The sequence below is a fragment of the Otolemur garnettii genome, unplaced genomic scaffold, assembly GCF_000181295.1.
Source record: "Otolemur garnettii isolate 467f Iridium unplaced genomic scaffold, OtoGar3 scaffold00006, whole genome shotgun sequence".
NCBI classification, from domain to species: domain Eukaryota; kingdom Metazoa; phylum Chordata; class Mammalia; order Primates; family Galagidae; genus Otolemur; species Otolemur garnettii.
In genome coordinates this window covers 27,421,829-27,435,434 of record NW_003852401.1, presented here as the reverse complement: position 1 = coordinate 27,435,434, position 13,606 = coordinate 27,421,829, and the positions used below count along the sequence as shown (strand labels likewise).

The 13,606-nt window shown below is 41.4% G+C and overlaps 1 protein-coding gene across 1 annotated transcript in view; it reads right to left on the bottom strand.

Moving 5' to 3' along the window:
* Positions 1–13,606, bottom strand: part of FAM189A2 (family with sequence similarity 189 member A2) — a 78,594-nt gene that overhangs the window by 28,692 nt on the left and 36,296 nt on the right. The gene's annotated exons all lie outside the window — the stretch shown is intronic.

Here is a 13,606-nt window from a genome sequence, read left to right as displayed (position 1 = left end):
CTTGAGCCCAGGAGTTGGAGGTTGCTGTGAGCGTGATGCCATGGCACTCTACCCAGGGGGACAGCTTGAGGCTTCGTCTCAAAAAGAAAAAAAAAAGATGGTTTTCATCTAAAGAATAAAGCATAAAAGGGGAGAGGGAGTAACTTCCCAGTGGAAAAACCTGACAAACACTACATTAACCAGGTGGCCAAGGTTCACATCGGTGATCAGAATTCATGTCTAGAGTATGTGCCCTTGATGTGATGTACAGAAAATAGCACTTTATCTCTGTGGTCTTCCTTCCCTAAATTCAAAATGATCTCAGTCTAGCTATAAGAAAAACATGAGGCTGTCTTAGTTGAGATATTCCCTATAAAATATATGACTATTACTTCTCAAAACTGTCAAGGCCATGAAAAACACAGCAAGTTTGGGAAACTGTCACAGCCAAGAAGACCCGGAGGAGACATAAAAAATGATTTAATATGATATCCTGGATGGGATCCTGGACAGAGAAAGGATTTTAGGTAAAAATGAAAGAAATGTGAAAAGTAATGGACCTGAGTTCATAATAATGTATCAGTATTGGTCCATTAATTGTGACAAATGTTACCCTATTAATGTAAGATTCCAATAATAGAAGAAACCTAGTGTGAAGATAAGGGACTTCAATGTATTATTTCTGCAATTTTTCTAGAAATCTGAAACTATTCTAAAATAAAAATTTTGGGCTTGGCGCCCATAGCACAGTGGTTACGGCACTGGCTACATACACAGAGGCTGGCAGGTTCACACCTGGCCCAGGCCAGCTAAACAACAATGACAACTGCAGCAAAAAATAGCCGGGCATTGTGGTAGGCACTGTAGTCCTAGCTACGTGGGAGGCTGAGGCAAGAGAATCGCTTAAGACCAAGAGTTTGAGGTTGTTGTGAGCTGTGATGCCATGGCACGCTACCGAGGGCTACAGAGTGAGACAGATCTGTCTCAAAAAAATAAAAAAATAAAACATTTTATTTTAAAAATAGTAAAGCAATTGAGCGTACACCTACCCTATGTCCTGCAATTCTACATCTAGGAATAAGTCCAGAGGAGTGCAATTATCTGCAAAAAGACTTGTAGAAGAAAGTTTACAGCAGCTTTATTCATATTAGACCAAAAGGAAAAAGAACTTAATTTTCCCAACAGAAGAAAAAATAAATAATGACATACTTTCAGCAACAAAAAGGAATGAACTAGCAATGTAAAACAACAATATGAACTTTAAAAAGATTACACTGAGTGACTAGAGGCACCTGAAACTCTCCTCCACAAAGAACCAAAACCATGAGAGGATAATTACACTTCAAATAGAACATTAAAGAAAGAACACTGAATTTAGCAGAGAAGTGACTGGAAACTCTTGAGGCAAGAAAGGGGAGGGAGGTACGGCAGCTGCTTTAGCTGGGCTTGGCTGAGTGAGAGCTCCTGGAGAGGCTCCCCAGAGCAGGCAAAGGGTAAGTGACAGATCACCACCAGTCCACATTCCCAGGACAGACTGCTGCGATCCTGGCCATGGATGAATCCTTTGACTTACAGGCCCTGAGACCTGTGTAGGGAGCTTCTTAGAGTCCATGTGACAGCAAGGCGCCAGAAAGGGGGCTCATGCACCTGCTGAGGCCCAAGCAACTACAGCACAGTGCCATTTTGAGAACCCAAACCTCACCAGACTCCATGCTGCCCTGGAGCCCAATGGCCCCTGCATCTCCACCTCTCATGCCTACCCAGAGGCTGCAGTGGCACAATGGCTGGATCCAGCAGTGCAGCAGGGGCCCAAGCACTCTTGCCCACATTGTGTCCTATAATCTGGTATGTGGGGTGGGGGGCAGGGCATACAAGGCTGCTTCAAAGACAAAGGGACCTGAAGTATCTGCTCCCCAGAGCCTGAGAGCTGCCTGCCTGGGACCACTGTCACTGATAGCAACCCCATCCCCCACCCAAGCAGGAGGGCCATCACACATTTGCACATATCCTGGGGACAGGCTCTCCCTGCCCACCACCACCACTGCTGCTCCCACCCAATCATGATACCTGGGGCATGAGGATAACCCTGACCAAATGGTCACCCTGAGTGCACATGCACATCACCAGAGGGCCCAAAACACCTATCACTGGCACCAAAGCACAGCATCCAGAGGCCTGGGGATTGCACCGCTCCAACTGGTAGGTGTGCAGTCTTCCTGAGAGCATGAGAATAGACCTGCCTAGGCTGCTGCCACCTCCATTACCATTATTGACTGGTATGTACCACCTGGGGGCCTGGGGCCTGGCATGCACAGCCCATCACAACCACCACTAACACAATTGCATACCACTTGGAACCTCCAAGATCCCACCACCACTACTGTCATTATCCATGCCATGCACATTGTCCCGGGGCTTAAGGACCCACCACCATCACTTCTGAAATCCAAGCAAGATGGCTGGACCCACCAACATGTATACTGCCTAGGGGCCCAAAGTCAGGCATACCCAGACCACTGCTGCCATGACTAAGGCTAGAGAACCAGCCCACTGGCATCTCTGCTCCAGAAAAGCCTCACCATGGCCTCCATTAACAACACAGCCTATGCCATTGAGGAAGTTATAGATACTACTGATGCCACTTATAGCCAAAGAAATTAAGCAGAGAATACCCTACCTTAAGCACCAAGAATCAAAGCTAACGTGCCCTGCCCATGTAACACCATATATACATCTACGGGAAAAAGTCTTCTACAAATAATTGGAAGAAACAACTGTTATCCCAAATGCACAGATATAAACATAAGAACACAAGAAACAGGAAAAAGCAAGGAAACATGACAACTGCAAAGGAATACAATAATTTTCCAGCAGCAGAATCAACCAAAAAAGAAATTAATGAAATGCCTGAACAAATTATTCAAAACTATGATAGTAAATAACCTAAGTGAGATACAAAAGGACACTGATAAAAAATGCAAAGAAATCAGAAAAATAATTCAGGATATGAATGAAAAATTCACCAAAGAGATAGCGATCATAAAAAAAAAAAAATCAAACAGCCATCTTGGCACTGAAGAATTCAGTAAATAAAATAAAAAATACAATCAGGAGCTTCAATAATAGACTAGATCAAACAGAAGAAAGAATTTAAGAACTTGAAGAAAGGTCTTTTGAATTAAGCTGGGCACACAAAAATAAAAACAAAAGAATGAAGAAAGCTTACATGACATGTGGGATGCCTTAAAGGCAACTATATATATGAATTTTAGGTGTTCCAGAAGGTGAAAGAACAAAGACATAAAGAAACCTATTTAACAAAATAGCTGAAAATTTCCCAAGTCTAGCAAGAGATTTAGACATCCAGATGTGGAACTTTAGAAATCCTCAAATAAGTACAATTCAAAAAGTTCTTCTCCCTGGCACATAATAGTCAAACTGTCAAAATTTAAAGACAAAGAGAGAATTCTAAAAATAGCAAGAGAAAAGCATCTACCCAAGCAGAAGGGAACCCCTAATAGCCTGACAATGGATTTCTCAGCAGGAACCTTACAGGCCATGAAAGAATGAAATGATATATTCACAATACTGAAAGAAGAAAAAAAACTGACAACCAAAGATCTATACACAGCAAAGTTATCCTCCATAAATGAAGGACAAATGAAGTCTTTCCTAGATAAGCAAAAACTGCGAATACTCACCACCACTGAACCAAGCCTACAAAAAAATGTTTGAGGGAGTCTTACACTTGTAAGCAAAAGAATGACATCCACCATTGAAAACACACAAAAGCATAAAACCCAACATTAGAGCAAATACACAAGGAAGAAAAAGGACTCACATGTTACTACATCAAAAAACACCAAACCACAATTATAAGCAATCAGAGAGAAAGAAATGAACAAAGGATATACAAAGCAACCAAAAATCAATTAATAAAATTACAGGAATAAGTCTTCACCTAAAAATAACAACTTTGAAAGTAAATGGATTCAACTTTTAATTTAAAAGGTACAGACGAGATGAATGGATTGAAAAAACAAGAAAGTAAAGGGACAGAAAAAGACATTCCACGTAAACAGAAACTAAGTTACTTAATCAAGAGTAGCTATACTTAGATCAGATAAAACATAATTCAAGTCAAAAACAGTAAAAAGAGATAAAGATAATTATGTAACGCAAAGGTATCAATTTAGCAAGGGGATATAACAATTCTAAATATTTATGCTCCCAACACCAGAGCATCTGCATATATAAAGTAAATATCATTAGATCCAAAGGGAGGGATAGACTCCAATACAATAATAGTTGGACTCCAATACAATACTCTCAGCATTGGACAGATCACCTAGACAAAAAATTAACAAAGAAACAGTGCATTTAAACTGCATTTTGGTCCAAATAGACCTAATAGACAATTAGAGAAAATTTCATCCAACAGCTACAGAATACACGTTCTTTTCATCAGCACATGTAACACTCTCCAGGATAGATCTTATATTAGAACACAAAACAAGTCTTTCAACAAATCAAAATCATATCAAGTATCTTCTCAGACCAAAACAGAATAAAATCATGAGTCAATAACAAGAGGAACTTTGGAAACTGTACAAATCTATGGAAATTAAACAACATACTCCTGAATAACCAGTGTGTCAATGAAGAAATTAAGATAGAAATCAAAGTATTTCTTGAGACAAATGAAAATGGAAATACAACATACCAAATCCTATGGGATACGGAAAAAGCAGTGCCAAGAGGGACATTAATAGTAATAAATCTTTATGTCAAAAAACTGGAAAGATTTCAGGCTGAGCATAGTAGCTCGCCCCTATAATCCCAACACCCTGGGAGGCCACAGTGTGAGGATCCCTTGAGTTCAGGAGTCTGAGACCAGCCTGAGCAAGATAAAGACCTTGCCTCTACTAAAAATAGAAAATATTGTGGCAGATGCCTCAAGTCCCAGCTTCTCAGAAGGCTGAGACAGGAGGAACACTTGAGGAGTGTGAGGTTGCTGTGAGCTATGGCAACAGCATGGCACTTTAGCCTGGGCAACAGAGTGAGATTCTGTCTCAAAAAAAAAGAAAATATTTCCAAAAACAGAACCTAATGATATATCACAAGAAAGCAGAAAAGCAAAAACAAACCAAATCCAAAATTAGTGGAACAAAAGCAGTAATAGACCCTAAAAAACAGACACTTAAAAAAAAACAAAAGATCAATGAAACAAAAAGCCATTCCTCTGAAAATATAAACAAAATTGACAAACTGCCAGGTAGATGAACCAAGGAAAAAAACAGAAGACCAAACAAACAAACTCAGAAATGGAAAAGGAGGCATTACAACTAATGCTGCAGAAATACAAAAGGTCATTAGAGATTATTATTTATTATATGCTAACAAAGTAGAAAACCTGCAGGAAACAGATAAATTCTGGGACACACACAACCTATGAAGATGGCTAGAACAAACCACAATGATGGCTACAGCAACAACAACAAAAAAAATAGCCGGGCGTTGTGGTGGGCACCTGTGGCCCCAGCTACTTGGGAGACAGAGGCAGGAGACTCGCTTAAGCCCAGGAGTTGGAGGTTGCTGTGAGCTGTGACACCACGGCACTCTACCCAGGGGGACAGCTTGAGGCTCTGTCTCAAAAAAAAAAAAAAAAGAATTTATGACAATATCCATATGCACAGTAATGAAACTAGACCTTTATCTCTCACCATATGAAAAAAATCAACTTAAAATGAAAGTCTTAAACATAAGATGTGAAACTATAAAACTACTTGAAGAAAACATAGGACATGTCCCACTCTAGGACATTAGTCTAGATAAAGATTTCACGCCTAAGACCTCAAAAGCACAAGCAACAAAAACAAAAATAGACAAATGGAACTATTTTAAACTAAAAAGCTTCAACATAAGAAAAGAAATAATCAACAGAGTGAAGAGAAAACCTGTCGAATGGGCAGAAAGGTTTGTAAACCATGCATCCAGTATGGGACTAATATCTGGAATATAAAGGTACCCGTAAAGTTCATGCACAATTTAAATTAGTTGTAAGGAAATCAAACAACCTAACAGCACAAAAACAATACCATCAAAAAGTGGGCAAAGGACTTGTCTTCTCAAAAGAAGACATACAAACGACCAAGAAGTATATGAAAAAATGTTCAACGTCACAATTATCAGAGAACACAAATCAAAACTACAATGAGGTATCATTTTATCCCATTTAGAATGGCTTTTATCAAAAAGACAACATGCTGGAGAGGATGCGGAGAAAAGGGAACACTCACAAATAGTTGGTGGGAATGTAAATGAGTATAGCCGTTATGGAAAACAGTACAGAATGTTCAAAAAAACTAAAAACAGAACTACCACACGATCCAGAAAATCCAACTACTGAGTAGTTTTTTTTGTTTGGTTGTTTGTTTTTTGGCTGAGGGCTGGGTTTGAACCCACCACCTCTGATATATGGGGCTAGTGCCCTACCTCTTTGAGCCACAGGGGCCGCCCCAACTATTGAGTACTCAAAGGAAAAGAAGTCAGTCTATCAAAGGGATACCTTCACCCTGCTTATTACAGCACTATTCACAAAGCCAAGATGTAGAATCAATCTAAGCATCCATCAATGAATAAGGAAAACTTGGTATATATACACAATGACAGTTTTATGTGGCCACAGAAAAGAATGAAATCGTGTCATTTGCAGCAACATGGATGAAAGTGAAAAGAGGCCAGCCAGGTGCAGAAAGACAAATATCACATATTTTCACTCACAGGTGGAAGCTAAAGATGTTAATCTCACGGAGGTGGAGAGTAAAGGCTGGGAAGGCAGGTGCGGGAGAGATGAAGAGAGGCCGGTCACTGGGTAAGTTCTAATATTTGACAGAGTAGGGTCACCATACAATGTGACCTACAAATACACAGCGATGTCCTGTATATTTCAAAATAGCTAGAAAAGATTACTTGAAGTGTTCCCAACACATAGAAACCATAAATGCTCGAGGTAATGAATACCATATCCAAATACCCTGACTTGATCATGACACGCTCTATGCATGTAACAATGTATCCCATGTACACCATAAATGTGCACAAATATTATATATCGATAAAGAAACATTAGATCGAGCAAAATAAGCCAGATAGTATATGATTTCACTTACAGAAAGTTCAGAACAGACAAAAATCTGTGGTGACAGAAGTCAGAAGAGTGACTGTCTATCTGGGGTGGGGAGGGAGGAGACTGACCAGAAGGAGGCATGAGTAGATTTTTTTGAGTTATAAAAAAGTCCTCCAACTTATTTTGGATGGTGATTATATGGATTCCAATTGCCAAAACTTAGCTAACTGAACATTTCCGATACGGGATTTCACTGTATATAAGTGTACTTCCTATATTATTTTTAAAAAGAAAATCCTAAATCCAGCTGCCCAGTCAGGATTGTGAGATCATGCAATGAATGGGGCTAAACTTTGTTTCCCTCCTACACTGAGGTGCTGCCAACCACAAATCAAAGTCAAATAATCAGAATGCCACACCTGCAAACCTCAGAATGAGGACCTGGGCCTCATTAGGGGTACACAGGGAATAGGGTAGCACAGTGAACATGTAGCATGTAGGCCGTGTACAAAATCGCCATGTACTGTCCCTCAATTGTATTCCTAAGAACAGCATTATAATTGTTATTGTTGTTGTTGTTGTTGCTATCAACATTGTTCAACTCTGGTCACAATTAACCAGTCACCTGAATTACGCTAGCACAGACTACCATGGTATATAGCATATATAGGGTCTCTTAGGATGCTTCTTTCAGAGGTTGGACCAGGTCCCAGGGTACAAAATATTAGTGTCTTGGGGACTCAGAGTTTACAGAGACCTTCAGAATGGACCCATCTGGCCTTAGCCTGGTTAATGGTGTGACTTCCAAGACCAAATTTCCATCCTAACCTTCACCAGATGACATTCCCCCCAACCTTGAGACAGGAGGACATCAGCTGCTAAAGAAGAACATTATAGTCACAAAGGCCACTCAGCAATATCTGGGAAAGGGAAGAATTTCTTTTCTGTATTTCTTCTAACATCAGCATTTTGCCTTTTAAAAAAATCATTGTAGGTGATTTGAGTTTCTCTTTATGGAAAGCACCTGATTTTGAAATTAGGCAGCCTGATTCCATTTCACATTTTCCCACTTGTTGGCTGTGATACCCTAGGCAGCCTCTGGGACACTCACTTTTTTCGTCTATTACATGGGTCTATCTTCCTCCCTACCTCACAAGATTATTGTCAGATGTCACAAAATTATGTACATGAAAGCCCTTTGTCAACTACAAAATACTATGCCAACAGTTTTATTACTACTAAGAGGCCTGAACAGCTTGGTGTTTTGTTTTGTTGAGACAGAGTTTCATTTGTTGCCCTGGGTAGAGTGCCATGGCGTCATAGCTCACAGCAACCTCAAATTCTTGGGCTCAAGCAATCCTCTTGCCTTATCCTCCCAAGTAGCTTGGACTACAGGGGCCCAGCACTACACCTGGCTATGCTTGTTATTAAAATGTGAATTTCAAAAAAATGAATTTCACTAGGTCTGATATCAACATTTCATTCTTCCTCTTGTGACATGCCTGAATTTAAGGCAGCAGGAAAGGATACTCAAACTGTAAAGACTAATCTGCAGTGTATTGTTTCCAAAACTGCTCCAAAAAGAGTGTTCTTTGCATTCTACTTTAGGAACTTGCTCCCCACTGGATCACTGACATTTGTGTGCAGGAAATCTCTTTGTCCCACCAGAGCCTCTCCTCACCCCTCACCACTCTTCACTTTGTCAGGGGGAGGGCTGACCTTTGCAGACGGAATCAGTGGGGTTCCTTCACCCTCTGCTCTCCAGTGAAGGTCAGCCAGTGGGGAGCCCTGGCAGGAGACCACAGGGAGGGAAGAGAGTGAGGATGGGGTAGTTATTCTGGTGCTTTCTCTGCAGCCTCAGGCTGGCTGTGTCCCTCATGGAAAGCCACCAGTCCTCTCAGGGCTCCTCTGAACATGACTCTGACTTCCAGATTAAGGCTTAGGGAAGACTAAGAGCTTCGCCGTTCCCCACACCCTGCACACACCTTTCTGAATCATCCCTTTATTAAGCTCTTGTCAAACTTATAATTGTATTGTGCCATCTGCTTCCTACGGGAGCCTGTCGGATATAACTTCTCTCCAAAATTTTTCCCGGTATTTAATCTCATTTTTTCTGCTCTTTAAGACCCATTTCTATTGTTCTCGCCTCAAATTAATCATCATCAGCCCGGCGGAGTGAACATTATGGATTACCGTTCTTGAACTCTGCTGAAGCTGATTCATCATTAGGATTTATTCCCAAGAAAATCACTTGAGCCCAGGAGTTTGAGGCTGCAGTGAGCTATGATCACGCCACTGCACTCTACCCCAGCAACACAGTGAAACTCTGTCTCAGAAAAAAAAAAAGAAAAGAAAAGAAAAGAAAAGCCCAGGGAAGTTCTTTCTGGAACTTGTATTTTAGATTAAGAGAGATAATGAGAGCTAAAGAGTGGAGGTCTTCCCATAGCGCTCTGTGGTCTTTATGGGTAAGATGCAAAATCCAAGATCCAAAGAGCTAGTCTTCTCAAAAGGACTGGAGACCTAATTTAAGTCTTCTACGCTTTTCATTGCAATTTTTGTTATTAACTTGAATCATTCCTACACTTACATATTTTCCTTTCCTGCCATTTGAGTGGGGTTTCAGGAACTAGCAGAGTTCCATGCTTATGCTCAAGTCACCGTTTCAAACCTACTAATGACAGAGCTAGTTATTCATTTAAACACACATAGGGGGTTATGCCAAAGGTGTTATGTTTTTCATTTCAGTATGTGGAATCCAACTCAGCTCTGAACTCTTCAGTTGTGCTCCCAGTTCATTCAAGAGTTTTTTTTTTTTTTTGAGACAGAGCCTCAAGCTGTCCCCCTGGGTTGAGGGCCGTGGCATTACAGCTCACAGCAACCTCCAACTCCTGGGCTCAAGCGAGTCTCCTGCCTCCACCTCCCAAGTAGCTGGGACCACAGGCGCCCGCCACAACGCCTGGCTATTTTTTGGTTGCAGCCGTCATTGTTGTTTGGCGGGTCCGGGCTGGGGATTCGAACCCGCCACCTTAGGTGTACATGGCTGGCGCCTTAGCCGGTTGAGCTATAGGCGCCGAGCCCATTCAAGGGTTTAATTGAGTATATTAATAAAAGAATGTTTGATGAACCTGAGGCTATAAAGAAGCAACATCTCGATACCACAAAATACCATTCAGCTGCAAAAAATGATGGAGACTTCGCATCTTTTGTATTTACCTGGATGGGTTTGGAGAACATTGTCCTCGGTAAAGTATCTCAAGAATGGAAAAGCAAGTATCCAATGTACTCAATACTAATATTAAACTAGTAGATGAACAACTACACACCCACCCAGGAGAAAAACACAATTAATTTCAAGAATGGGGGGAAGGAGGAGGGAGGTCAGTAAGTTTCCACCTAATGGGTACCACGTATGTAGGGCTGTGTGGCACGCCTCCCGGGTGAAAGACTCAACTACCACCTGGACTTTACCTAACAAATGCAAACAGTGTAACCTAATTGTAAGTATCCTTATATTAATCCAAAATTACTTTTTTGACCGTACCAAATTGACTTTATTGTTTTAAAACCAGCCCCTTCTGTCTGCCAACCCCTTACCACCCCTTTCCCAAAGGGGAGAAAATTCCTAACAGATGTCTCTCCGACGTGAGCCTCTAAGGGCAGCTCAGAACCCCGAGGCGGTGATGCTCAAGAGTGTGAGTCCTAATATTCAGCCTGTGCTTGACAAATATCTGGTGACCACAAGCCTAATCACAGCCACCAGGAATGAATGGCCAATTTGGTGGCCGGTGCTGAATGATCATAAAAAGAGCTAACGCTAACTGAGAGTTTCCGGGCCGGGGACTGAGCTGAGTGCTTGGCTGGTATTCACCCCCTGGGTCTTCTTCACTCAAGCGCTGGCAGCAAGTTGTTGCCATTTGACAGATGACAAAACTGGAGACTCCAAGGAAGGAAATCAGAAAGCTGGGAGTTGTCCTACCTGGGATCCGGTTCAGAACATTAGCCCCAGGTGCCACAAACTCAGTTACCAAGATGATTATCTTAAGGCACTATTTTAAAATAATCAATTAATGCAAAAACTCCCTGATGACCAAATATCCAATTTTCAAATACAGGCAGACTACCCGTGTCGTTTGTTCTGTGACCCTGCATTACTGAGCAAGGAGCCGTCATTTCCAATTAGTCCCCAGTTCCACTATACACGGTTATCTCAGCCACCATACACCAGAGGTGGCAGGGACCAACAGGTTGGTCCAGGAGGGTGGACAAACAGATTTGCCAAAACAGGGCTTAATACATAGTCATGCTTTTTGACTGTAGACTCTGAAATTTTTTAAAAAGAAGCACCATCACCCTCAAATTCCCTCATAATCCCTGTCACATAATATCATTAAATAATTACGCCTATCACAGCTTGGTATTGTTTAATGTCTTTTTGGATACAGGACTTCATTCTCTAAATAGGCTGACCTTTCCCTACTGCCTGAGGACTTGAAATTTGCTCCTTACTTAAACCCCCCTGTGTGTTCAAATAAATAACTAGCTCTGTCATAGTGGGGAGGCAGAACCATTTCAAAGTAAGTAGGTTTGAAACGGTGACTTGGGCATAAGCATGGAGCTCTGCTAGTTCCTGAAAACCCACTCAAATGGCAGGAAAGGAAAAAATGTAAGGGTAGGAGTCCTTAAGGACAGAGAGAATATAAGAAGAGCAACAAAAATGTGGAAATTAGAAAGCTGGTGAACAGGGTGGTGCCTGTGGCTCAGTGAGGAGGGCACCAGCCCCACATCCCAAAGGTGATGGGTTCAAACCTGGCCCCGGCCAAACTGCAACAAAAAATAGCCAGGTATTGTGGTGGGCACCTGTAGTCCCAGCTACTTGGGAGGCTGAGGCAAGAGAATTGCTTAAGCCCAAAAATTGGAGGTTGCTGTGAGCTGTGACACCACAGCACTCTATTGAGGGTGACACAGTGAGACTCTGTCTCAAAAAAAAAAAGAAAGAAAGAAAGCTGGTGAACAAATATGAATTGACTGAGTGGTCCTGAGAATACCGAATCCCACGACAGCGAGGAGGAAGCCAAAACTCAACAGGATTCACTCTGCAGAATCCCCAGATGCCCAGAAACAGGGGGCACCATATACCTCTCGACATAAAAAGTGAGACTAAAACTAGGACTGAGAGTCTATTGAAAGAACAATTAGAAAACAGTGCGATGACTGTGGCCAACGATGAACAGTTTCTAATAAAGTTAAATATATGCCACCATATGGCCCAGCAATCCCACTTTTAGGTACATAATCAAGACAAACGGGTGCATATATCCACAAAAGACATGGACAAGAATGTTCACAGTAACTTGTTCATAACAGCCATGAACTGGAACAACAAAAAAGCCAGTAACAGGAGAATGGATGAACTTACAGTGTACTCCAAGACTCAGCAATGAACAAACAAGCCACTGACACACATGGCAACATGGATGAATTTCAGAATCATTACACTGAGCAAAAGAAGAGAAACACCAAAGTATACATACTGCATGACTCAGCATATGGTTCAAGAACACGTAAAACTAACCGATGGTGGAAAAATTCAGAACAGGGGTCACTCCTGAAGGAAGGAAGGAAAACTGACCAGGAAGGGGCATAACAGAACTTTATGAGACGCTGGCAAAGTTCTGTATCCTGACCTGCGCGATGATTACACATGTGTGAAAACTCAGCAAGCTGTACCTTTAAGATTTGTGCATTTTACTGCATATAAATTGTCCCTTTAAAAATGTCTATTGGAACTCCTGAGTCCTTTTTCTGACAACAGCTAGGGACCCAGAAGAAAATGTTTCCTCCACCACAGCCAAAGACTGAAAGATTTTTGTCTGGAAAGCCAGAATTCTACAGAGCAATGCCTTCAAACCTTTAACAGAGAATTCCATACTCAACTAAGAATTCTATACTCAACTAAAATTACTGATCTGGTTTCAGTAGACTAAAATGGAAAGCCAGAATTCTACAGAGGAATGCCTTCAAACCTTTAACAGAGAATTCCAGTTTAGAATTCTATACTCAACTAAAATTACTGATCTGGTTTCAGTAGAATAAAATGTGTTTACAGTTTTGCTATTTCTACACAATTTTTTAAAATGGTGTACATGCTTCTGACATACCCTTTTCTTAGAGTTATCAAAGGATGTTCCACCAAAATAAGGGGGAACTAAAAAATAATCGATGGCGTCTAGGAAATGGGGATCCAACTCAGAAGAGAAATAAAAAGAATTCCCCGGGATGATAGTGAAATGGGGGAAAAGGTGACAGTACTATGTAAGCCTCCGGGCCAAACCAGTCCTGATGGAACAAGGCAGAAGGCTCCAAGGGGGAATCTTCTCAGGAGACGGAAGTGATAGAATACCCAGGGGATGTGCTCGGATGTCTAGAAAAGAGACTTAAACAATGAGAGAGGCAACGTTTGAATCAGTGATGGACATACAGAAAAACTAAGCAACTGGG